This window comes from Anoplopoma fimbria, chromosome 8 (assembly GCF_027596085.1).
Source record: "Anoplopoma fimbria isolate UVic2021 breed Golden Eagle Sablefish chromosome 8, Afim_UVic_2022, whole genome shotgun sequence".
In the NCBI taxonomy this organism is placed as follows: domain Eukaryota; kingdom Metazoa; phylum Chordata; class Actinopteri; order Perciformes; family Anoplopomatidae; genus Anoplopoma; species Anoplopoma fimbria.
In genome coordinates, this window is record NC_072456.1 from 124,611 (window position 1) to 150,360 (window position 25,750).

The window sequence follows — 25,750 nt, forward strand, 5'->3', positions numbered from 1 at the left end:
CATTAGCATTATTCTACAGTCTTTGCACAGTGATGAGGTCCCAGATTAAAGCCTTGTTTTCAGTTGTTGAGTGTGGTTTTATTGTAGTAATCCGTTAAGCCACATACCCTTACCTAAGAACCCGACGGGCATCTATTTCTAGCAGCAGACTGAGGAAGCAGAGGTAGTGCGACAGACAAACAGGATGAGCCCGTTTATTGACAGCACGGGGTATTAGGTGACCTCTGGTAGGTGGGAGTGAAGCTGGAGTCTCGGGTTAGAATAAGATGTGGTGAACTCCATTACCTGTGTAAGCACACGGTGACCTGCCAGCTCACCACACAACTGATATACAGAGGAAAACAAATAAGGCTTACTGTAAGCATTGTTCAAAAAAAAAAGAAAAGGGCAAATTTATGAGTCATGCTCAAGCTCTGTGGATAGTCAGTGGACACTTAACAGGACGGAGCTCAGACGTTGGGTGGGAGGTGTGGACAAATAGCCTCAGCTCCTTTATGAACTCTGCCAGATACATTTTATTTATTTTTTTAACTCCGGCCTTATTTGCCAAGCTGTTGTCATCAGTTTATTTCAAACTGTCAAATGCCTTCTTGCTTATCAAAGATGTATTTTTTCAGAGTTTGTTGAACTGAATTTATATTTGTCTCCTATAGCCTGCTATTGTCTTTCACTTTAAAAAAAGAAAACATGTATGACCTGTCCCCTTGGAACAGCTCATACATGCTATGTTTAAAAGATATTTCCTTTGAAAGGAATGAGAGGACCAGAGAAAATAAAAAAACAAAAACCCCAACTACCAAAAGAACAAATGGCGAATTTGTAATGCTTTATTTATGATGTATTTCATGTATTAAAACATTGTACTACACTAACACCCGTCTGTCGGTTGTCTTCAGTGGGAAAGGTACAATTAACTTTCATTCCCGGGACAAAGGACCCTGCAGTAGTCACGGTTAGTTATCGGCTCCAGCTCCAATGGGCAGTGATGGAAACGTGACAATTTTGGCCCCTTGTCCAGCACAAGTGTTTGGATAGATTTATTAAAAAAAACAGAATGACTACTAGATATTAGTGTTTGTAATCCTTTAAAGTGGGATTGAGCGTTTTTTACTCCGTGTTATAACTGGCAGCAGCGTGAAAAGAGGCTGAACATCTTTTCTGCACAACAGGTTTGTTTTTTTTGGCCACTGAGAGGTTAAACTTGGAAAATGCTGTGCTCGTCACTGTCACGTTTCACCCAGAAGTCTGATCACAATAGAGGACGGGCGGGGCAAATACCACAAAGACCAACCATTACATCCTACATGTAGAGGAGAAATGAATACACATAGCAGTCAGTCCTCTTTCATTAAGTGAATCAGCCTTCAGTTCATCTAGAGCGAGTAGTCTAGCTCTTGCCCACATTTTTACTATTCCGTAACATAGCAACCAGACGCAGCTAAAGCGTCTCAGCTGAGAAAAACGCAGGTCCTCATTGCATTTTTGTGTGCAGCACTAAATAATAAACAAGCATTGAATTGGTTTATTGTGATTTTAAAAAAAACCAACAATTTACCTAATACAATCCTAATTATAAAACATTAATATCACACTAAAATCAGGATGAATTAAAACATTTGCTCAAAACAGGGCAATAATACTGCATATAAGTCAATCATTATCGCCACTAGCGAAACGTCTTCACCACCACGGCCCTAAAACTTCCAGACACCATCGACTGAAACAATCATTTTACATTGCTGATCGTTGTAAACCGCACTCTATTCAAACTCGACTGAAACAAAACAAAACTCCATCTTTGTTAGTCTTTCAACTATTCCATCCATCATCAACTCTGGTTTGAATAAGAGACTGAATAAGTAACAGATATAAAAATAGGTAACCGACTTAATATTTTCACGGTTCACCAACCCTGTTTTCCAGCACGTTGGTGGCATTGAACATGTTGTTGGTTTGGAAGTTCATTAGCGCGAGTAATGAACAAGCTCGCAATTTGTCATAACCGCAAATCCAAAATGAGCCGTCGAGGAACAACCTTCAAAACATTCGGAACAACTAACTTGATCGGACCAATCCAATGCATGCTGCTCAGAGTAATCACAGTGGACGCCTCTTCTGCCGACAGCGAGGGGTCTCTCCCCAGCACAGTATTAATGCGGGTAATTATGATGCATTCAAGCACAACTCAGTAAATTTTAAGTATTTGGCGAAGGTAAATTACAACCCTAACAGGATGTGTTTAAATGTAATCTTATAAAATTGAGTTTTTGAGATTGTTTTCCAACAAAATAGATAATACATAGTTAATGTAGTAAAAAAAGTAAGTTAGTTTGGACCATTACTTTCGGAGTAAGCAGGTCAGACTTTTATAAAATCTCGATCTGCCAAGAAAATTGCAATCGGTGCATCTCAAGTTCAGAGTTTACTCAAGAAATGTTTTAATTTGTACGATCAAATCCTGTCTCATAACTGTGTCCAAACCATGCCGCAGTCAGTCAGCAAAATCTAATTTTGGCTAATTTTGGGCTCTTACTAAGCTCCAAGATGTCTAATTCTGTATCTCACTATGACCCAGGCCTTATCTGTATTTAACTATCTCACTTTGTGCCTCTTCATTACTCTCTGCTTCTTCCACTCTCTCAGACCGCTCTCCTTGTGAATCAGGGTTAACCAGGGATAAATGTTTTGCTTCCTTTCGGACACACTAGAGAAATGTCTGACATATTTGTGGTGTATTTTGAGAATGGGGGCAGTGGAAGAGTACAAGCTATTATATAGGAAAACTGCTGAACTGATCAATACTGTGGGCTCAATTTATTTGAAAACAAAGGCCTCTTTCTTCGCTCTTTAGGACACAACTGCACAAACAAACAAAACACTTTATAAAATCAGAGAGCATGTTTGCTCAAACCTCTTGGCAATACAGGAGAAACGTGACACCCTGCCCACTTTCTCCTACAACCAGTAAGAATGTCAAGACTTTCTGCTCATGGCCTTAAATTCATCGTTCAGCCAATGCTAAACTGGATATTGGCTGATCACAGATATATAAATATTGGCGTATACGTCGTCCAATTTGTTACAGAATTTAAAAGGCAGTAATAGATTAGAAATACTGTCACCACATAGTTAACCCAGCAGAGCGTGCTCCGACTTACAATACCGTGGCAAGCAGCACCCAATTGTTGATCCAAGGCCAGTTTCACCACAGGGGATAAAAGCTTTAAGTCTCAGTAGCAAAATACAGCTTGAGCCAAGAAAACAAAAAAAAACAACCGCCTCACTAATTGTTAAAACCGTAAACCATCAGAAATATGACAAATACAACAGAAGCCAGCACGTAACTACAAGACACATTGCTTATACTCACAAAACGTATCGTGCTATTTGGAACACAAAACAGCCAACTTGATTGGAGATGCGGGCCGTCGCCATCGCTAGAATTTACAAACAGTTTGATAGTGCGGTAAGTCAAGCCCGCTGTGCGTCAGCTGCTTGTGCCCCCGACCGCGCGAATGTGGCACATTATGAAAGTCTGCCATCAACATACTGAGTGCGTCACAAACTGAATCAAACACTCTGGATCACTGCTGTACAACGTTCAAAAAACAGCTACAGAGTAGAATCTCTAGCCATGTTTCAGAAAGAGTGTCTTTCTGAGGTCAAGGGATGTAAACAAACTTCTACACATGCCCCAAATGAGGTCAGGAAATGGTGGCTCATTTTCTTCTTTTTTCCCCCCTCCCATTTCTGTCTTCTATTCTGAGCATCTGACTTTTGACGACTGGCAAATTTGCTTTTATTAATAGTTATGTATAATTATTTAATTATACATAACTATATATGTGGTTTCTCGCGCTGACCGTTGAAACTGTGAAATTGAGAACTGTGCACCAGTGCTTGGAGGCTATTTATGTAAATAACACACCGGATGACTAAGAACTACAGTGCTGCGTTATAGCATCACGGGTGAAATAAACAAACAGAGCTGAGGGCTCTACAGTGAGGCAAACAAAGCCTTCCAATGTGGCTGACCGGACATTAACACAGCTAGCTGCCAAAATGGGGGGAAGCTGTCTAAGCAAAGCATCTTGGTTCAACCAGAGAACCAAGTCAACAGTGTGGCTAAGTCGGGCAGAAAGTCCTCGGCTATCCAAGCGCAAATAAACATGACCATCACCGTGGAGGCCGAAAGCTTCCATGGATTCAGTCCTGCATTGTGCTATGTGCAGTGCTGGGTAGAGGTCAGAGGAAATCTGCTGGATTCTTTAACAGTTCAAAACAGGAAGAGTGTGCTGTTCTTTCAATAGAAATCAAACTTTCTGGCAATCACGGATGGCTTCAGGAGCAAAAATAAAAACGCACTTACAACACTTTTGTTCTCCTGAGTAGAATAAGACACACGGGAGACGAAGGGATACAGGAAGCAACAGGGTTTATGGGAGATGTGGTCCGAATGGAAAGGAAGCTGTGACATTAACAACGGCACTTTTGTGTTAAAGGGACTCCAACCCCAATCTGACCAAACTCTACGTAGCACGTTGCCTTCCTCATACTTACTTTGTTCCTGTGTTTATGCAGACATTTAAACAATGGGCAACATATACTAAAAAAGGGAAGAAGAACGACCCGAAAGTAAAACAACTCATTCACCAATTTGGAACAGAGCAAACCAATAATGGGTTTAAAAATGCCCAGAGTAAATATGTTCATTTTCGCTACCGGTATTGGTAAAACATCAGTAGTGAACTGCATTAGCTGGTAGAGGTGATTCTGTGAACCATCCATGTGCATTCTATTTAAATCCTGCAACTGCATATCTGCTACGTTCCTGACTGGAACATAAAATATACATTATATTAGATAAAAGCCAGCAACTGTTCAGTAACTCAAATAAAGAAAATGCTGACAGATAACATATCATATAGGCGATAAAGAATGCAAACGTAGTCAAAAAGATATTACCAAGGGTATAAATTTGGCAAAAAGGGAGATTATAATTTTCCTGAGAATAAACAAACTTTAGTGACACAACATCTGTTGAGAACTAAAGAAACGTTGTTCAAAAGCCATTTTGTGACTCTGCATGACCTTTGATGTGAATAAGCAGGTGGAAACATTTGACAGATAGATCACTCACCACAGTAGTAAGTCTGTATGCCCACCAGTATGTTCAGTCGGGGCCTTGTACCATGGGCTCAGAACCTGCAGCAACAAGAAGGAGACACAGTTAGGGGCTTTTGAATTAGATTAGATCAGAGACAACCGGAGGATTTTGGTGAACGCTTTCAGAATCGGCGGTACTGTTGCATCTTCACTCAAAAGGTCCCATCATATAAATAAAAGGACGGCAATTATATTGTTCAAATTTGACCGAAACACGACCCAAGTTTCACAGAGTTTGTATGGTAAATTACTGTACGAGATTATTCAACACAAAAAACATTTCTGACAGATATCCAAAGGTAACTGGAAGGTTTATTTATTTGGTATTTGGCTGAATTTAACAAATCGTGTTTGTAATCTTACACTATTTCTGGAAATTTTATGAATTTAGCAATTAATCAATTGAGAATTCTTTTGTCAAAAAAAAAAAGTTAAAAAAAAAAAAAAAAAAAAAAAAAAAAAATTGTAAAAAGTTTGCAGCCCAAACGTGCATGTATGTGCGCACAATGCAATACATACTCCTGCTGAAGCTCTCGTATTATTCCATCAACTGACTTGCTAGTGGTAACCTGTCAATAAGCATAACAATATAGCAGCAAAAGGCAGAGAAGAAGAGGGTTGAAAAAAATATGTAAACAAGCTGGTTATAAACTGCATCCTCGTTAGGCCTCAATGACACAAACAAAGCTTTGTGGTGAGACACGGGGAACGTAAACAAAACTCGTCACTCCACCAGGCCACTTTAAAAAAAGGGGCCCATGAGACGTTTATACCGTCTGTACGTCCGTTGGGAAAAAACAAAATAATCACAATGTAAAATACTCCTCTGACTAATGCCATGAAGTAGCCAGCCGTACATGGGGGACTGAATGGTCTAACCATGTGACTGACACTCATTCAGAAGTCTGAACAATGGTTCACCTCTTCAGCGTGAGGACAGAGGGAGACGGCACACCATCAGAACACGCTCACTGCATACATTAACGGCAGATGGCCGCCATAAAATAAACACGCGTGTCTATGTAGAGCAACACATTGCAAGAAAAAACACAATCTTTGTGAACCCCATTATGTGCCATATTTGGTCATACTGCGTTTCAGTTCTGTGGTAATTATTAAGGCTAAACGTTATGGTGATTGCATAATACTAAGAAGTGGACTGAATATTTCCCGGTCCTCCTCTTGCCTCACTGCTTCCTTCCTTATTTATTTTCCCTGACCTTGATTCCTTTTCTTTTAGTCATCCCCTCTCTCTCTCTCTCTCTCTCTCTCTCACTCTCTGTCACGTATCTGCTGCCTCTCTCTACAGTGTTGGTGAGGCTGTGTGGCAGAGACTGCAGAGCAAAAGGGAGAGATAGTGTTACCACAAAGAAAGCAGGAGTAGCTGGGTGCGGCCAAAGAAACGCAGAGAGCGTAGTAGGTTGCCAAGGCCTTACTGGAGGGCACGGCCCTGGGCATGGCGGGAATGGGGTTTGTAAGCAGGTAGTCACCTCTTTGTTCGAAGGTGAATTATGAAACACGTGAAGTCGAAAGGAGGAGTGATCGACATGATAAATACTCATTTAACTACAAAAATCTAAATACGGTCGCAACCATTTTTGGGGGGAGTATGCGAGTTACACTTTCACGTGGTTTGCATTTGTGCATGCGGAGCAGAAATGCAGCTTCGCAAGGATGTTTAACCACTCTCTCTGTTCGCTCACTTGAACAAGCCTGGTTTTTATGTGAAGGGTTGAGACTCTGTTTCTAGTACTTAGTTACTTGCCATCACTGATGGCCGAACTGTGAAAGTTTATAGCTCCAGTGCCAACAGTGGAAAAGTAAATCTGGATCCCTGTGGCAGCAGGCTGGACGGGTATCGCTGTCGAGTTTCCTACTTGCTGTTGGCTATATTGTACGTCATTTCAAGTAAATATTACAATAGAAATCGTGTTTTCTGTTTGGTATAAAGTACTACTGACCCATCTTTTAAGTGGTTAGCTAGGCTTGGGCGGTATTACGGTAAACCAGGATATTTAGAAATCCTAACGGTATGATTTTCAATACCATCACAAATAAAGACTCTCCGCTCTCTATGACGCTGCGTTGATGTGATGCATTATTGTGCACAGCAGCACACCCCACCAGAGGTCAGTCTCTATGATGAAACAGGCAGGCAAGTTCAGAAAGATTGCGACTGCGAGTGGTGGAAATATTGTTGCAAGACGTGTTTGGAGGCATTTGGGGTTTTGCCTTCCTCAAACTACAAAGTTTACAGCCACATTATTGTATTCCACTGCCATTCTGCCGTCACCACCGGCCACCCGAAGGGGGAGTGGCACTGCGTTACATCAGCAAATGTGTGGTTGAGGGAGGGAGAGAGCGTGTGTGTGTGTGTAGGCAAGTATGAAGTAATGTTACAGCTGGGAACGTAGCATTACAGTAGGACTGGGGGTGGTTGGATTACAAAAATACGACCATTTGCAGAACATGTGTTGGCGCGTTGCAAGAATGGCCGGTCAAAGCATGTGATCCCCCTGAGAACAAGCTGCAATTTAAAAAGCCTCACCCACAATCCTCTAAAGTGTGGAAGTATTTTAGATATAGATCTACAAACGCAGCGCTGTATAAGCACTGGAAGTTTGAAATGGCTTATCGCAGCTTTGCATCTGTCATGTACTTCTTGCACGAACACTTCCAAAAGTTTATATAAAAAAAAAAAAAAAAAAAAAAAAAAAGCACCCCAGAGTGCTTCGTCACTAGCGGCAGCAGAGACGAGACTGCTATGCTAATTTTTTCGTCTGTCACTTAAATCAGCCCACCTTTAATCAATACGTTTTTCCTGAGCATCCAAAAACACCCGGAAATAACTATTTTATAATAAGAATATGTCTCAAAGAACCATATCAGTGAATCGTTTCACGTCATTCATGCGTGCAAGGAGCCGACGGGAGATCTAGAGGAAGTCTCTTAACATGCACGCTCTCAACATACAAAACCAATCCGTCTAATGAGGAGAACGACTTGTATGCTCTATATACTCTTAAAACCTAAGAGGGACATACATTGCAGTCATAGGAATTCCCAGGAAACTTTCCTACTCTTTTAACAGCCAAACTGCTTGGGTTTATGGTGTTTTTAAGTGTGTATTATTTTCATGCTTTTGCTTGAGTTTTCAAAGTTTCAGTTAAGGGCAAGTCATTTTACATACATGTCCATGACATTTTACCTGTCTATGACAAAGTAAAAGGATGATACTGCCAGTCTATATATATATATATATATAAAATCAGGTGATTGGTAATCAGTATCAGCAGGAAAAAAAACCATTTGCGTTTTTTCTGCCTATGCGGTAAGAGAATCAGAACCATGACACGCTCAGTACCGTGAGTATTGTGATCAGCTACATCTCTTATTTGGGGCAGAATTTACTTTAAAATGTACATAAATTGTATGCAGACGAGCATGCCCCAAGACCCCCATATGGGTCGCGCCACCAGTCTGACAACATCGCTTGGTCAACACTGGATCCTTACGTACGCCCTTATTTTGTATTAACCCTGCGAACGGTAATACATGATTGAAAAGCATGTTTTCTTTAAACAACCGCCGAAACTACTAGGGCTGTAAAGTCCTAGTCGACTGGTCGACTTATTGGTCGATACGTTCTGGGTCGACCAAAATTCTGATTGGTCGATTTTTTGCCGTGTTAATTTCATAAAGTCGTCATCAGGAGGAAAGTACCAAGTGCTAATGGGGGTGTTTTCAGAGCCCTGTTTCACAGAAAACAGCCTGTCTTCAGAGAACACCCCCCTTGTTTTCACTATTTTGGATTAGCCCAACCCACTAGAGACAGGTAGATTGAAGAAGGTCCATGTTATTCAACGTCCGGTGGTTTAATTGCTGAATATCTATTTTTATTTTGAGCGTTTCATTTAAGTTTCATGTGAGTCCTCCTCCTCTACCATCCATGTCAAAGACATCGGCAGTGTGGCAGAATCTTTCCAAAATAGATGGCGGGAAAAAAGTTGAATGTAAAATTTGCAAACAACAGTTTGCATATCACAGCTCGACTACAAACATGGCGTATCATCTAAAAACGGTAATATTTCAATATTATAGCCTATTAATATCATTAAACATATTTCAATATTTTAGTCTAATAATCGTTTATTCGTTTTATAACTGCAGACCACGCTGGATGTTAAGCCTCCTCTATCATCCAAACGCAAACATGATATCACAGAAGGAATTGTCAATTTTATTGCTCAGGATATGAGGCCCATTGGTGTCGTGGAAGGCCAAGGTTTTAAGAACCTGTTAAAAGTTTTGGAACCTGGATATTCAGTGCCAGCGCGCCAGACAATCATGCCTTTGCTTTATTTTTGGTACATGATCTGGGATTTTTAATAAAGATATTTTTCCCTGAATTGCCTTTTGTGTTTAATTGCCTTCTTGTGCTCAGTATATATTTTCGGTAATCATGGGCTATTATATTGCGCAGATGCACGTGATGCCCCCCCCCCCCATTAGTCGATTTTTAGTCGAAATTTCAGGGTTTCAGTCGACCAAGAATTTCTTTGGTTGATTACAGCCCTAGAAACTACACCGTTTATCACAGCCAGAAGCATTAAAGACCGTCATTATCAGATTTTTACCGACGGTCCTTGAATATATCCTGTGCAACGATTGCTCCCATCAGAAAAGCAGGCACAACGAAGCTCATCATTTAAATATTTCAGCAAAAACATTTTCTTTGACATGTCTCATTTAAAATCTCGCCCCGAACAAACTTTTTGCTCTAAACCAATACCATAAAAACAGTAAACAGTACATAGAGCCTCCAAATCTCCAACATTGGTAACACTTGTGGGCAATTGGAAAAAAATTATATATATATATATTCCATTGTAAGCGTTTTTTTTCTCTTTTTTACGATTTAAGGCATGTTAACTGTGCTATACTTGTAGCTATGATTGTGCCGTTTCCATAAAAGGCGCAGGACTTATATACTGCAGTTAAAACGAGGCCACAGAGAGTCAAATGTGACGGGGGTGAAAAAGGCATGAAAACTGGTTGTGGTTCAGAGGGTTAAAGACAACTTTTTGGGCTGCTCCTTAAATCTCTCTTCTCTCCCATGACAGACACCGTCATCCATATAAAACATGACCACAATCATAAGAAAGCCTCTTTAACATCACGCCATCCAAAAGTGACACAATCCCTGCACCCTTGTATATATGGGGAGCTTATGGACCACAGGCCTTTCACCCAACAACAATGCCACATCATAAACATGGGTCATATCACTAAGCACGCGTGACACCACAAGATCCGCGATCAGGCCTTCTTTTCATACTGGCCAATCCAAAGCCACATGAGGCAAGCTCAACCAAAGCACAGCTCAGATTTAACTCTGTTACAGATAAAACACATTAGCTTCTGATGCAGCGCTGAGCCCCGGCTATCCCTGATAATAACGCAGTACCATACAGCAGAGCACTGCAAAGATCCCATGACATTTAGCTGGAGTTAAATACACCTCGTCTTTCTCCCTCTCGCTCTCTCTCTCTCTCATGAAGTACACAAGCAGAGAAACCCAGTCTAGTAAAACACTACATCTAAGTTACAGAGAGCTTGTTGCGGGGGAGATAGTCTGGGGGACATTTTGGGCCTTAGCTCTTTGCGGTGTACCCTGCAACAATATAAAAGATAATGCTGCATGTAGCTTCAGAAATATATGGGGCACAGACACGTCTGCCGCTGCCTGTTCGCAGCAGAGTGCATCCATTATGATCATTAAGTTTGCTACACTGACCGCAGAAGCCGACAGTGCACAGATCAGCTCTATTTTCACGTGGCTGGTCTGTTTGTTTCCCTCTCCGACCATATGCCGCCATCCAAAACTGAAACACCAGAGATGAACCGATGCAGCTTTTTCAGTCCCGGTGGGGATACCTTGGCTTTGGGTAGCGGCTGTTATCGAGTATAGATCAAACACCAGCGTTAAATCAATAAGCTTCCTCAATGTGTGGAAGAGAATGGGATCATTCTTCTATGTGTAAGTCAACAGTCAGGCTTGACTTAAACATTGATTTTTTTCACTTTGCAGAACAAAAAGTAACAAATGAACACAAAGATATAAATATACTGAATTATTTATTAAAATGAACCGCTATAATCCAACTCTTGCTTAAGCAACCTGCATTATTTTTGGCAAAACTCAAAATGTAGAAAACAAGCTTGCAGGCAACCATACTTTACAAAGTCTTCGTAGCAGGTAAAATCCCCGCTCAGACCCGTATATGTGACTCAGCGCTTCCTTTCAATGTTTTTTTTTTTTGTTTCCTTACTCACGAAAGCAGAAAGAAAGCTCCAGATACTGAAAAAGAACCACATTGAGCAGGAACAGAGGTGGCAAAGGGGGCTGGTGGTCACAGCTTCAGGTATCAGTGGGCAATCTTCCACTGCACAGGCAGGACAACCAATGTGAACACAGGAACCCTTTTAGAAGCACAGGCTACCCAGAGCGCCAATTGTACACAACCAGTGCCTCTGACGTCAACATGGACAAAGATTGTGTTTAAATAACTAGTCTGTTACAAATTTCCATCCCCTCAATAAAATTGTTTATATTCTGAGCAAAGCTGTGCCTCCGCGTGACGCCGACTAATGAAAATGTTTTTTCCGGCTGCACACGTGATCGTAGACAGAAACGGAATTAAAGCAAATGGTCAGAGTGCATAAGCCCCGCTACAAAGTGCCTTCAGGTGTGCATTTCTCTCAGTGTGTGGTCAGCTGTTCAGAGCATTAGGCAGCAAATAATACATGCTCTAAAACGATATTATGCTTTTTGGGAGATTTTTCTTACGGCGTAACTTCTAGAGTGCCGATAGCAGAACCGGTAACTCCGGACCTGATCCTTTTTTTGGGGCATCCCCAGTCCCCTAGTTGTAGCCCTAAAAAGCACTATGACATAAGTTGAGCTGGGATCATATTCTTTGTTTGAGGCATCTGCAGCAGCAGTCCAGCTGTGCTAACACAGTGGACCTATTGAAACGAAGTTATTTTTTAACCAGCGCTATTGTTTGTCTAAAGGCTGCCTAAATGTGAAAAATGTACCGGCGTAACCTCAGTGGTAGCCGGTAAGTAAATAATAAGCTCTCTGCTTGTTTAACGCTGGTCCATGTGGCACAAAAACTCAAGCTGTTCCGTGCACTGCTCAGTTTGAGTCAGATTAGACCGGAATTGAGAGACAATGTGTACGACCTGATTGTTTCCCAAGTAACCACTTTGCATAATCATTTTAAACCAATAAAAAGCTTAATCATCATCATCATCAGACAATAGGCGGTATGTTCCCAGATTGTGAAATGCGCTCCACCTGTTTTGCTCTCCACACAGACCGTCTACCTGCATTTAACCGAAGCCTGCTCGAACGCGATTGGTCAATACTACCCAGACTACAAACTGAAACCACAACGCTTCTGATTTCTGTTGAATGCAGAATCTGTGGGAAATAAATACGGGAAATAAATACTATTGGGCTAAAGTTGGATCAATCCCTATTAACTAAGCAGTAATTTAAATCTCATATTGGGTTATAATCAATACCTGTATGAGTTAGGATGTGTTCTAACAGAATATATCATATATTAGATTTCTTTAGCTGACTTACAATAAGTTGAACCATGTGGGTGAAAGAAAAGTACATCGACTTCAACAAATATGCTGATCTACTTCAAGTACTATGTATAGAGCCAAAGGGACATGGCACATTTGTTCTATTTTATATCAGATATATCATAGTGGATCCAGCAGCTAATTTAAATGGCAAAGTAAACTGGGATTTTCCAGGGGTTGGGACGGAAGCTGGAGTACAAATAATCACCCTCGGTCCCTCTACAGCAGGGGGGAGGGGGGTTGGCAGGCCTGTAAACTTCAAAGCCTTGTGGGTAAAGAGGGGGAGGGACTACGCACACAGACACATTCTTCACAATGTTGAACTTGACCCCTGGGGTTGCCACACACACCATGTGACTGCTGTCAAGGGTGTGTGAGCAGGCCTGAGTGTGAGTGTGTGTGTGTGTGTGTGTGTGTGTGTGTGTGTGTGTGTGTGTGTGTGTGTGTGTGTGTGTGTGCCTTTAGTATTATCTACTCCTTCAAAACAGTTTGCGCTTTGAAGAAGTCACAAATTATAGAAGTTTACTGCATTTACTTGGGATAAAATACACTCAAAAGAACAACAATATAAGGCAATCCTACATGCATTTTTTGCCAAATACGACTTATAACAAACCACATTATTGTGAAAAAAAAACAGCATTTTTTTTATAGCCCTATCATCACTTCAGTAATTGTAAGATTATTATCACGACCAATTTCGGTTCCATGCATCTTTCAGCAGACCAGAAAATGCAGAACAAACAAAGCGTTGCACCAGTTGTATAGTTGTTGACAATTGTAAACAGACAACCAGTCTGATAACGAGTCACACCGAGTATGGCAGGGGACCCTGAGGACACAGACATGGTGAGAAAATGAAAACATTAAATCTATTCTAAATTGAATAGTCAAAATAAAAGGAACTTAAATGAAAATTCATCACTTTCATTTAGCGAGTCATCGGTAAGATCATTGAGAGAATAATTAATAGGAAAGTGGAAGCCCTAATATCCTGTAATTCCTCACGTGAGCTACACAAGCCGAGGCACTGGCCGTCCGTTTCCACCTAAGGAGACTTGCGTCATAACATTTAACAAAAATCGATTGTTTTTTGCAGCCATATTTAAGATTTAGGCTTTATAAACTGACGTGCTAGTCGAGCAGGCTGCGTAAAAACTCTTAAAATGGACATCAGATATGTTAAAAGTAATAATAAGAAATTCCACCTACATTTCAGCATCTCAATACAAGAGCAAACCTCAGTGCTTTTGCCTCTTTCAAACCTGTTCAGATTACATAAACATAATGAAGCTGTTAATCGTACTGCAGCTTTGGTGGTTTGGAAAACATCCTCAAAATCCTTTAGCTGCAGCATATAAACAATGTGCTCTTTACTCACCGACGTCGTGCTAAAAAATTGCATTTATTCAAAACACACAGTATCAGCTCACTGAATGATTTTTTAATCAGAACACTTAGATTATACAATATAGCAAATATGTATCCTTATCTCTGAACATGTACGGGATCCGGAGCTGTTCCATGTTCACCATTACCCAACAAGGACAGACATTTTCACTCACTCCACTTCTTTTCCATTTTGTCTTCCCCTTTTCAATTCACAACGCTGACGAGCAGTGGTTACATAACTGTACAACTCCACCACTCGTCCTCTGTGATTTAATAAGGCCGGCTAATCAATGTGTCCCGCGTAGATAACATGACTCAGCTGCCTGCTCTGTAACTAACCATACGCCTGGGCTCAACATTTGCTGTGGGAAAGCAACGTGCATAATACGCACATCCGGTTTATACTATTAATGTTCACATTATTATATTTCAAAAGACCCTCATGGTCCAAGCTTAGCTGCACTACAGAAGATTTGAATGTCCACGTTTTGCTTTTATTCTCAGTCTAAATGACCAAAGTTAAGAGACACAACAGATTAGTCTCACTGCCCCATTTAAAACTCTGCTGTCAAGTACAGTATGGACATTAATAGAAGCCTTTACTGCAGTAGAGTCGGGGGGGGGGCCAATGTGAGGATGGTCAACTGGGAATGTCGGCCAGATTCTCCCATGCATCTTTGCTTACACACTTCTCTATCGTGAATCAGCTGGGGGGGGAAATTGAAAAATTTTGCCACTCAAAAGCATTCAAATATTTTGAAGGTTTATCATTAAAAACAAGAATTGCTTCTATCACAATTGGGGCAAACAGTAATCGCTTCATTCGTTTAATTATTTAATCCATTCAATAATGTGGCATCATGAAAGGAAAATTGAAAAATGAGTTGCCTGTTTATGACAAAATAATCATCTGCTGCTTATTAATACTACCGATGGAAAAGTTGTCTTAACATTTTATTCCTTAAACTGAAGCCAGCAATATGAAACTGTCAGTTTCTGGAAACGTTCAGTACTGAATTTACAGAAACGCATTGCTGTTTTTTTAAATTGACTGTAAATGCATGTTCTGTATGTCAATGTGTGCATCTTCAAAGATGTGAAAAAGAGGCTGCTTTTATGAATAGAGTAGGCGCCATGATGCTTAGAAAAACAAACCGGCAACAGGAGATGAGAGGGAAAGTAAATATTACAAACTACACTTTACATTTACCACCACTTGACAACTTTACTGCTAATTTCTTGCTTCTTGCTCTGATCGTCAAAAGCTGTCTGCTCGGAGCTGATCATCCTCAGTCTCCTCTCTCTAGCGAACACACACAGAGAGAGAGAGAGAGAGAGAGAGAGAGAGAGAGAGAGAGAGAGAGAGAGATTTCTGAAAGCTGCTACGTTTTCTTTATTGGGATTATCTTGAATATCGTAACGGGTGATTTGGAAAAACATGTCCATCTTGCCATCATGGTAAAGAAGTGAAAAATGGAGCCTGTTTTTAAAATAATAAAATACAAGAATTATCAAATAGGAAAGAACAGACTCACATAATGTTGCTGTTTTTATTTATTTATTTATGCAGAGGGCCCTCATGATTTATGATTACCTTATGAAAGACTCACTCATAATCAAACGATACTCATTGCATGAAATTTTCATATTCTCCCATACCTATCTGAAACTTCTGCATGGACAGCACTTCTTACGCACATTTTAACCATATCACATGATGATATGAATAATAAATAAATTGTCACTGTAATTGTGATAAAAAAGATGTCATATACTGTTTCATACGCAACAGTATCCTGGTTTCTTCCAGAGCGCTCAAACTAGCATATTTGGGTTTCTCATAAACATAATAAGTGCTAGATATTAGTCAATAGCAATACCAGTTCCGATACTGTGCACGTGTACTCGTTAATCTATTCCAATACAACCGCACAAGATACTACTACGGCTGCCCTGGTTAAGTCCTTCATTTATGGCCAGCTACGGTGTACGCGAAAAAAAACAAGCAGTCCCTAGTTTGGCCACCTGGGTGAGTTAACAGCCACAATGGTGCGTGCGTTATCCCAAACACATGCAGCTACTTCAGTCTCCACCGCAGGATGTCAGCTATGTGTCTGCCTGACATAACATTAAGCTCTGTTTATACTAGCGCTCCTGCCAGAGGGCGTACAGACAAAATGAACTGTGAATAATCAAAAAGACGAGTGTGACCCATTGAATGTAGGTGAAACTGGAAAAAAAAGCCATAAACCAACCTCCACAATACCGAGGAGGGACTGTAATTATCTATAAACTCATATCCATGGTCAGCTAGTGTGTTGCCTTTCTACAAGCCATGTAAAGAAACAAGTGAGGTATTACCTGCATTATAAGGAAACAATGCTTGAATATTCTGTAAACAATTTGATTTGGCTGTCAAAATATTTACTCAGATGAAGATTTTTAAGACCTCCGTTTCTAAAGCATCTAAAAACGAAACAGTCTTCTTTATAAAATCCCACAACATGTAAACAGTGTTTTTAAATCAGTGAGCTACTTGTGAAAAGTCACGTGATCGCGTGCGTGCCAAGTAAACAAAAATTCAGCGGTGCTCTACCAAGCTCCATGACCACTTAGGGAGCCCAAGTACACACACCACACGCCAACTGTGAATGTTAAAATGTCAGCGACAGCATCACATTGTAAATTTAATTTGTAAATGCCGAGGAGTGAAGAACATCTGATAAAAAAACAAAACATATCATTTCAAAGCCATTGTTGATATCTTAATTGTATCATTTAGTACTGATATCGGTACCAGCAAGTACTAGTCTAAGTACTTGTTCTTGGTCTGAAAAAAGTGGTATCAGTGCATTCATAATGAGGTCTTATCCAGTTTTCTGAAAACAGGATTTGGTGTGTACATGCTTAAACATAAAGATGCTATCCCAATAACTGGTTATTCATGTCCCTGTAAACGCACTCTATGATAACAAAACAAAACCTGTAGATGTTCTACGAAGCAGTCTAGATTACTTCCATCAGTCTCTAATGTATTCTGGAGCAGACATGTAGATGTTTGGCTTTGAGCTGTTTCGGGGGCGTTTCTCCTCTCAGCCTTGTATCATCACTACAGAGCTGTAAAAGAAAAGAAGGATTTCTGGTTGGGATATTAAGAACTACATCTGCGGTTTGGATTTGGTCAAAGCTAAATGGGTCTTGCAGCTGCCCTAAGACAATTTGAACATCCAACTTCATCAAGAAGCGGTAACGATTATTTTGTTTGCATTAAACGGCTACAGATGACATACGTCATTGGCCACGAGAAACACTTGTTTGTGTGTGTGTCTGGCAGCTGTTCTTGATTGACACACTAGGCCAACCTCGATGCACAGGCACAAACAAAGACCAAACCAAATGATGTGTTCCTGCGCACCGACTTATCAATTGCACTTGAATACAAAGACCGACAGCCAGCAGACATTGCACACATGTCGTGCACTCGTGTCAGAGAAAGATTACTGGACAGAAGTCAGTGATCCTAACCAAATACAAATAATTCTGGTATACGGTCATATGCTAAGAAAGAAATGCAAATATATTAGATACATTCAACAAGTAAAACCAGATAAACACCTAATAATAAGGGCCAGCTCAAGTCAATGATGCCTGAAAAACCCCAATAGTTAAAAGGCAACCATTGTCCACAGGTGGTGTCTGTTATGTTTTGCCTTTATATTAAAATAAAAAAACACAAATACAATGATATAAATACCAATTATTTATATTGGTAAGAGGTTCAAAAATCCCGTATTATTCGGAATCTAGTAGTGGCCATGGTGTATGTGTGATAATGCACTCAAATGTTGTCCAATATTTAAAAATATTGGATTCAGCACCTTTAACATATCAGGACCCCTTGTCCTACATTGTTATTTACAAATAAGTATTAACTGCAACATCTGATCAGAATAAAACCTGATAATAACTTAACCCAATTAGTTTGTGAATTCTGACTCTGGGTAAACAGTCTGTATTACTAGACTATTCCTTGCTAGCACAGATACTGAAGGCTTATCTGGGACTGGTACATTGTGTCATTGAGTTGAGCTTCACAAGGTTGGCAAGTGGCCCTCCTGGGTGGGTGGGTATGTATGTATGTATGTATGTATGTATGTATGTATGTGTGTGTGTGTGTGTGTGTGTGTGTGTGTGTGTGTGTGTGTGTGTGTGTGTGTGTGTGTGTGTGTGTGTGTATGTGTGTGTGTTCACCCCTCCCCCACAGCTTGGAACAACCAGCTGCAAAGCACTGTAGAAAGCTTTGAATCAGATTGACACAAAGGTAATAAAATAATATAATAAACAATGCACATTGGCACTTATATGAATCCACTGTATGCTGCAGACAACCAAGGTGAAACATCAGCAATATCTCAACTGTGGAGAGAACTATGAGCCTGCAAAGCACAACACCTAAAACTGGCAAGTACAACTATGGGACAACAATGCTAATGTTGCTAGAACTACAGTTTCAGTTTTGATTCATAACTGTTGTGGTTTATACAAGTATTTAAGTATTTATCAATAAAACAAACAAAGTGCACTCCAACAAAGTTGTATTAAAGTAAGAAATAAAAGCATAAATCCATCATTGTAAAAGTATCTAAAAACAAAAGTGGTTTTAATTCAAAGCTAGCTGTAGTATAGTCAGTAGCTGAACCATCAATAAAGTGTTTTAATATAAAGTAGAGTAGTAGTCAGTAGCTGAACCATCACTAAAGTGTTTTAATTCAGAGGGTTAGTGTTAGGGTTAGTGTTTAGGGTTAGTGTTAGGGTTAGGGTTAGTGTTAGTGTTTAGGGTAGCTGTAGTATAGTCAGTAGCTGCACCATCACTAAAGTGTTTTAATATAAAGTAGAGTAGTAGTCAGTAGCTGCACCATCACTAAAGTGGTTTTAATTCAGAGGTTTAGTGTTAGTGTTTAGGGTTAAGGTTAGTGTTAGTGTTTAGGGTAGCTGTAGTATAGTCAGTAGCTGAACCATCACTAAAGTGTTTTAATTCAGAGGGTTAGTGTTAGTGTTTAGGGTTAAGGTTAGTGTTAGGTTTAGGTTTAGTGTAGCTGTAGTAGGGTTAGGTTTAGTGTTTAGTGTTAGTGTAGCTGTAGTAGGGTTAAGGTTAGTGTTAAGGTTTAGTGTTAGTGTTTAGTGTTAGGTTAGTGTTTAGTGTAGCTGTAGTAGGGTTAAGGTTAGTGTTTAGTGTTAGTTAGGTTTAGTGTTAGTGTAGCTGTAGTAGTCAGTAGGGTTAGTGTTAGTGTTTAGTGTTAGTGTAGCTGTAGTAGTCAGTAGGGTTAGTGTTAGTGTTTAGTGTTAGTGTAGCTGTAGTAGTCAGTAGGGTTAGTGTTAGTGTTTAGTGTTAGTGTAGCTGTAGTAGGGTTAAGGTTAGTGTTAGTGTTTAGTGTTAGTGTAGCTGTAGTAGTCAGTAGGGTTAGTGTTAGTGTTTAGTGTTAGTGTAGCTGTAGTAGGGTTAAGGTTAGTGTTAGTGTTTAGTGTTAGGTTAGTGTTTAGTGTTAGTGTAGCTGTAGTAGGGTTAAGGTTAGTGTTAGTGTTAGGTTAGTGTTTAGTGTTAGTGTAGCTGTAGTATAGTCAGTAGGGTTAGTGTTAGTGTTAGGTTAGTGTTAGGTTAGTGTTTAGTGTTAGGTTAGTGTTTAGTGTTAGGTTAGTGTTTAGTGTTAGTGTTAGTGTTAGGTTTAGTGTTAGTGTTTCTGTAGTATAGTCAGTAGTGTTAGTGTTGTGTTAGTGTTAAGGTTTAGTGTTAGTGTTTCTGTAGTATAGTCAGTAGTGTTAGTGTTAGTGTTAGGTTAGTGTTTAAGGTTAGTGTTAGTGTTTCTGTAGTATAGTCAGTAGTGTTAGTGTTTAGTGTTAGTGTTTAGTGGTTAGTGTTTAGTGTTAGTGTTTCTGTAGTATAGTCAGTAGTGTTAGTGTTAGTGTTTCTGTAGTATAGTCAGTAGTGTTAGTGTTAGGTTAGTGTGTAGTGTTAGTGTAGCTGTAGTAGTCAGTAGTGTTAGTGTTTAGTGTTAGTGTTGTGTTAGTGTTTAGTGTTGTGTTAGTGTAGTATAGTCAGTAGTGTTAGTGTTGTGTTAGTGTAGTATAGTCAGTAGTGTTAGTGTTGTGTTAGTGTAGTATAGTCAGTAGTGTTAGTGTAGTGTTAGTGTAGTATAGTCAGTAGTGTTAGTGTTAGGTTAGTGTTTAGTGTTTAGTGTTAGTGTTAGGTTAGTGTTTAGCTGTAGTATAGTCAGTAGTGTTAGTGTTGTGTTAGTGTAGTATAGTCAGTAGTGTTAGTGTAGTGTTAGTGTAGTATAGTCAGTAGTGTTAGTGTTTAGTGTTAGTGTTAGGTTAGTGTTTAGCTGTAGTATAGTCAGTAGTGTTAGTGTTGTGTTAGTGTGTAGTGTTGTGTTAGTGTTTAGTGTTAAAGGTTAGTGTTAGTGTAGTATAGTATAGTCAGTAGTGTTGTGTTAGTGTTGTGTTAGTGTAGTATAGTCAGTAGTGTTAGTGTGTAGTGTGTAGTGTTGTGTTAGTATAGTATAGTCAGTAGTGTTGTGTTAGTGTGTAGTGTTGTGTTAGTGTGTAGTGTGTAGTGTTAGTATAGTATAGTCAGTAGTGTTAGGTTAGTGTTTCGTGTTAGGTTAGTGTTTAGTGTTAGTGTTGTGTTAGTGTAGTATAGTCAGTAGTGTTAGGTTAGTGTTTAGTGTTAGTGTTTAGTGTTGTGTTAGTAGCTGTAGTAGTGTAGTAGTTAGTTGTGTAGTAGTAGTTAGTATAGTATAGTAGTAGTGTTAGTGTTAGTGTTAGTGTGTAGTGTTAGTATAGTATAGTCAGTAGTGTTAGTGTTAGTGTTGTGTTAGTGTAGTGTAGTATAGTCAGTAGTGTGTAGTGTTGTGTTAAGGTTTAGTGTTTGTGTTTAGGTTAGGTTAGCTGTAGTAGTCAGTAGTGTTAGTGGTTAGTATAGTGTTAGTGTTAGTGTGTAGTGTTAGTGTTAGTATAGTATAGTCAGTAGTGTTAGTGTTAGTGTTTAGTGTTGTGTTAGTGTTGTGTAGTATAGTCAGTAGTGTTGTGGTTAGTGTAGTGTTAGTAGTTAGTAGTAGTGTTAGTGTTAGTGTAGTGTAGTAGTCAGTAGTGTTGTGTTAGTATAGTGTTAGTGTTAGTGTGTAGTGTTAGTATAGTATAGTCAGTAGTGTTGTGTTAGTGTTAGTGTGTAGTGTTAGTATAGTATAGTCAGTAGTGTTGTGTTAGTGTGTAGTGTGTAGTGTTAGTATAGTATAGTCAGTAGTGTTGTGTTAGTGTGTAGTGTGTAGTGTTAGTATAGTATAGTCAGTAGCTGCAGGAAGGCGCGCTCACAAAACACGAGCACACGCACGGTGCGCGCGCCTACTCACGCTGCCGCTGCCCATCCCCCACCCCGCGAAACAATGACAATAACCGTTCAAAACACGCCAATAACCCGCCAAAACCTGCTACACGCAGACCTGTGCGGCCACGCTGCCTCCGGGACACGTTACCCCGCAAGACGACGGTAAACACTCACCTCCAGCTGCGCTGAGGTGCTTCTCCTCCGCTGCTAACGGAACCTCCTCCTCTGGTTCTCTGGTTCTAGCTGCTCCTCTGGTTCTAGCTGCTCCTCCGCTGGTTCTAACTAACCCACACACGCGTTACAACAGCCACAGACCGGCCGACCGCTGCCCGGTGTGTTCTGGATACACGGGCATGCGTATGGTAGATCCACCGAGCGGAGAGGACGGCTGTAGGCTGCAGGTTGCAGGTTTGTCGCTAGCAGAGAACAGAGCCCAACGGTTCAGCGGCAGCCAGCCGACCCGCCAGGAGAAAAAGAGGTAGGCCTGAGCGGCGCTGCAGGAAGCTCTCAGTCTCAGACATCAAAATGGGTGTCGCAGTGAGGATGACGCGGTACCTCTTCAGACAATAACACACATGTTTTCAGTTTACATTCATCTAGACCAATATGAGTGTTTACAGCTCGATATTCTGTTTAACGCTACACAGCTACATTTGTCTCTGTAGGCAGGCTAGTGTTGCTGTTATTAACCTACAGAGACAAAAGGTAGAGCTTGTTATTCACAAGTGTTACACCAAAATCATGTTACGCAGTTGAGTACGTTTTGTATTTGATCTACACAATTGCCTAAATAAATAGTGAAAGCAGTCAACACAAATACTTTTACCTTTCCACATGTACAGGCTCCACCAATGGTTTGAATGGTTTGAATGGTTTCCTGTGTCACGAGTGGGCGTGGCCATGACGCACCCATAGGCTTTGTTACAATAAAGTTAAACTTACAATTGTTTTTCAGTTAAAACACAAAATTGTCTTCAAAATATATTTTTTATATATATATATATATATATATAATTATAATAATTTGCTGATTTTAACGTTTTTTGTTTATTTTTCTATTGCAACATAGTGTTCTTGTGATCTTTTTGAAAACTTATATTTAACATAAATCAGGCAACTATAGAAGCAAACTTAAGAAATCCGAGTGGGGAAAAAAGCGCTAGCCATTGGTTGGAGGTGACAGCATCTTGTCAGAGTTAAACCACATCATATAAGGAAAGACAGGCTTAGACTGAGTCGGAGACTTTGCTAGACTGATGCTTAACACATACAGATGCATATTCTGCAGACATAAACAATGGAAAAATAGATACCTAACCAAGCATGCACGTATGCATTAACTGAAAGCATACAATCATCAACATGCAGTAACACACACACACACACACACACACACACACACATAAGGTCTAGCTGAGACAAACAGACACACACAGACAGAAAGCCCTGGAGTGGTGTGTAGTGTGAGCTTTAGCGTGGCTGTAACAGGAGAGTGGAGGATGGGTGATTACTTTCTTAAGGGTGGGGTGGCATCAGTGTTTTCCCCAGTCTGTGCTTTCACATGCCCGGGGACGCTTGTAGTACAAGAGGGCCCCTACGACTTTTGATAGTGGCACAATCTTTTTACGTTGTTTTACTTGCACACTTTTTTTCAGAGGAAAGGCAACTATCTCAGCATTTAAGTTATTTTACCGCTTTTGTGTCCTATCACTGCTGACTGCATGAAGAGTGAAAACAGTTGTGTGGAAACAGCTCCAGTGTGGCAAATTGTGAGGTGAAACACCTCAGGGCGAAGCAGTCCACTGTCTGGGTAATGACTTTCTGGGAAACCACAACACACCATCTATATGCAGCACTCAGCCCCAGTGTTTTCTTCAGCAACACACCACCTCCATTACTAATGAGTTCTTACTTTGATACAGTATCTGGTGAAAGATATGATTTTTAATACTATAATCTAGGACTGGGACTGAATTTTAAAATCTATCATAATTACTCTTTGGCTACTGTGCATAAAATCACCAAATTAGCATACTATTAGCACTCCTGTATTTGCACTCACATGATGATGAAGGTAATTTGACAAGTAAACCAGTATTATTGTGAGCTAAATGAAGTGATATAGAAGAGATCTAATTTAAAAGGTATTTCTCTACCTTGTGGACTGTATACCAAGGTTAACCTAATCTGTTAAACCTTGCTTCACTTTGTTCAGTTTACCAACGTGTGACCTTTGCTTGATTGTTATGATGCAAAAGCTGAGCCTTCATTTTTTCTATGGGCTGGTAGAGCAAGTAAGAGTTTTTTTGTTTGTTTTTTTGTATACTCATTACAGTAGTTTTGGAAAATATGAAGCTGGAGCAAGCAGGTCATTAGCTTAAATTGCAAAACAACTAGTCGCGATTTAACAGGTAGATTATTACATTACATTACATTACAGTCATTTAGCAGACGCTTTTATCCAAAGCGACTTACAGGAAGTGTATTCAACATAGGTATTCAAGAGAACTACTAGTCACCAGAAGTCATAAGTGCATCTCCTTTCTTAAACAAGCATCTTAAAGCATAAAAGTAATAAAGTTATGGAAATACTTAAGTGAAGCAACTTTAAATTATACTTCATAGCAGTTCTTCAGTGATCAGGCGATTTTCACAGCAGACGTGTTGACATGTAACAGTAGGAAAAGCATAGACAGGCGTAAATAATAAAATGAATGATGGTTGATTTCCATTTAGCTGTTTTAGTTTCAGCTTCCTGGTATTGTGCGTGCTGGATCACTTTCACGCTGTTATGGCTTACTGGGACAGTTGTCCCCATTTACACATGGCATTAATATGCAATCTGTATCTGTTAAGAAAAGATTTGGGCAATGTGCTATACACAGCTGCAATCAACTTAAAGCAATACGCAGACACAGCAAAACATTACATACTAAGACAAAGAAGACAATACAACAATTCAAAGAAGAATATAAACATAAATACATAGGCATTATATAAATGAGGAAATAAATAATCGAACCATTAAAACCCATAACACATAATGCATAAAACTAATTGGAACAGTGGCTCCTAGGAAGGATTAAACTGTTTTATTGTTGGGTGTGTAGCCAAACACACTGTACAAACACTGGCTGCTAACAGCTAGCTAGCTTTCCTCAAACCTACATGAGAAGACGCTCTCCATTGAAGTCAGCGCTCGGTTCAGTTTAGCATACATACAGACATACGTGCTGCACATATGTGAATTTGAATCACCGCAACAACAAGAGGCATACAGTCATAAATGAGTACAAAAAATATTCACGTGATGGGTCCAGCAGAATGCAAGATTAGCTGTGGACAGACAGACACAGAGATGCACACACACACACTCACTCACACAAATGACCGAATACATTTGTCATTTACAGACTGTAAGAGTTACCAGAGCCCTACATACTTTATAATACAGATACACGCTCAGTCACTGCCCATCCAACAATAATAGCTTTGGCCTTTTAAAACCCACACCAGCATTATACTATATCCACTTCACAGGACATATAATACTTCACTCCACCTCTGGCATATTTAGTGCTCCGACAATGACAAGGTCCCAACAAAGCATGGCTCCATAATATGTCTTCATAAGGCCTTACAGTAATGGCTGTTCTCTACCTACGGAGCAATAATTTATCCTCCATGGTCGTGCCTGGAATAGCGTGGTTGGCTGTTGCCGCTAAGTGATTAGATTATTTAGCGCGGTGGAGATGCAGACAGAGACAAACAGATACTGCATGTATGTGTGTGTGTGGGCTTTTAAGTGGGTGTGCAAGGGGGGGAGAAGAAAAAATGGAAGAAATGACTTGTATTTTTATTTTATGTATGCGCCTGTGTGTGTTTGTGCGTGTACGAATGAGAGAGAGGCATAGTGTGTTCTGCCTCATCAGGCTGATAAGACAAAGCGAGGAAAGTCGGTTTAATATCCTCATCGATCCCAGCTCACCTCGTTACACATTAACATTTACGATGAGGAAATACAATTCAGACGGACAGAGCGACTCTCCTGGGTGAAAGGGAGATGAAAAGATAAAGGAGTGCTCTGAGAGGGAGGAGGGGAAAACACCAATAATAAATCCCAGAGTGTGTAAACAAACCTGAGTTATA

The 25,750-nt window shown here is 40.1% G+C and overlaps 1 protein-coding gene across 1 annotated transcript in view; it reads right to left on the reverse strand.

Moving 5' to 3' along the window:
• LOC129094340 (F-box-like/WD repeat-containing protein TBL1XR1) overlaps positions 1-22,483 on the reverse strand; it is a 40,283-nt gene extending 17,800 nt beyond the window's left edge. Inside the window, exons 1-3 of the mRNA XM_054602468.1 lie at positions 22,428-22,483; positions 21,776-22,158; positions 5,141-5,205 (exon numbers count right to left, since the gene is read on the reverse strand). The gene's annotated coding sequence lies outside the window, so the exon portion shown is untranslated. The remainder of the gene's footprint in view (positions 1-5,140; positions 5,206-21,775; positions 22,159-22,427) is intronic.
• Between the last annotated feature and the right edge of the window lie 3,267 nt (positions 22,484-25,750).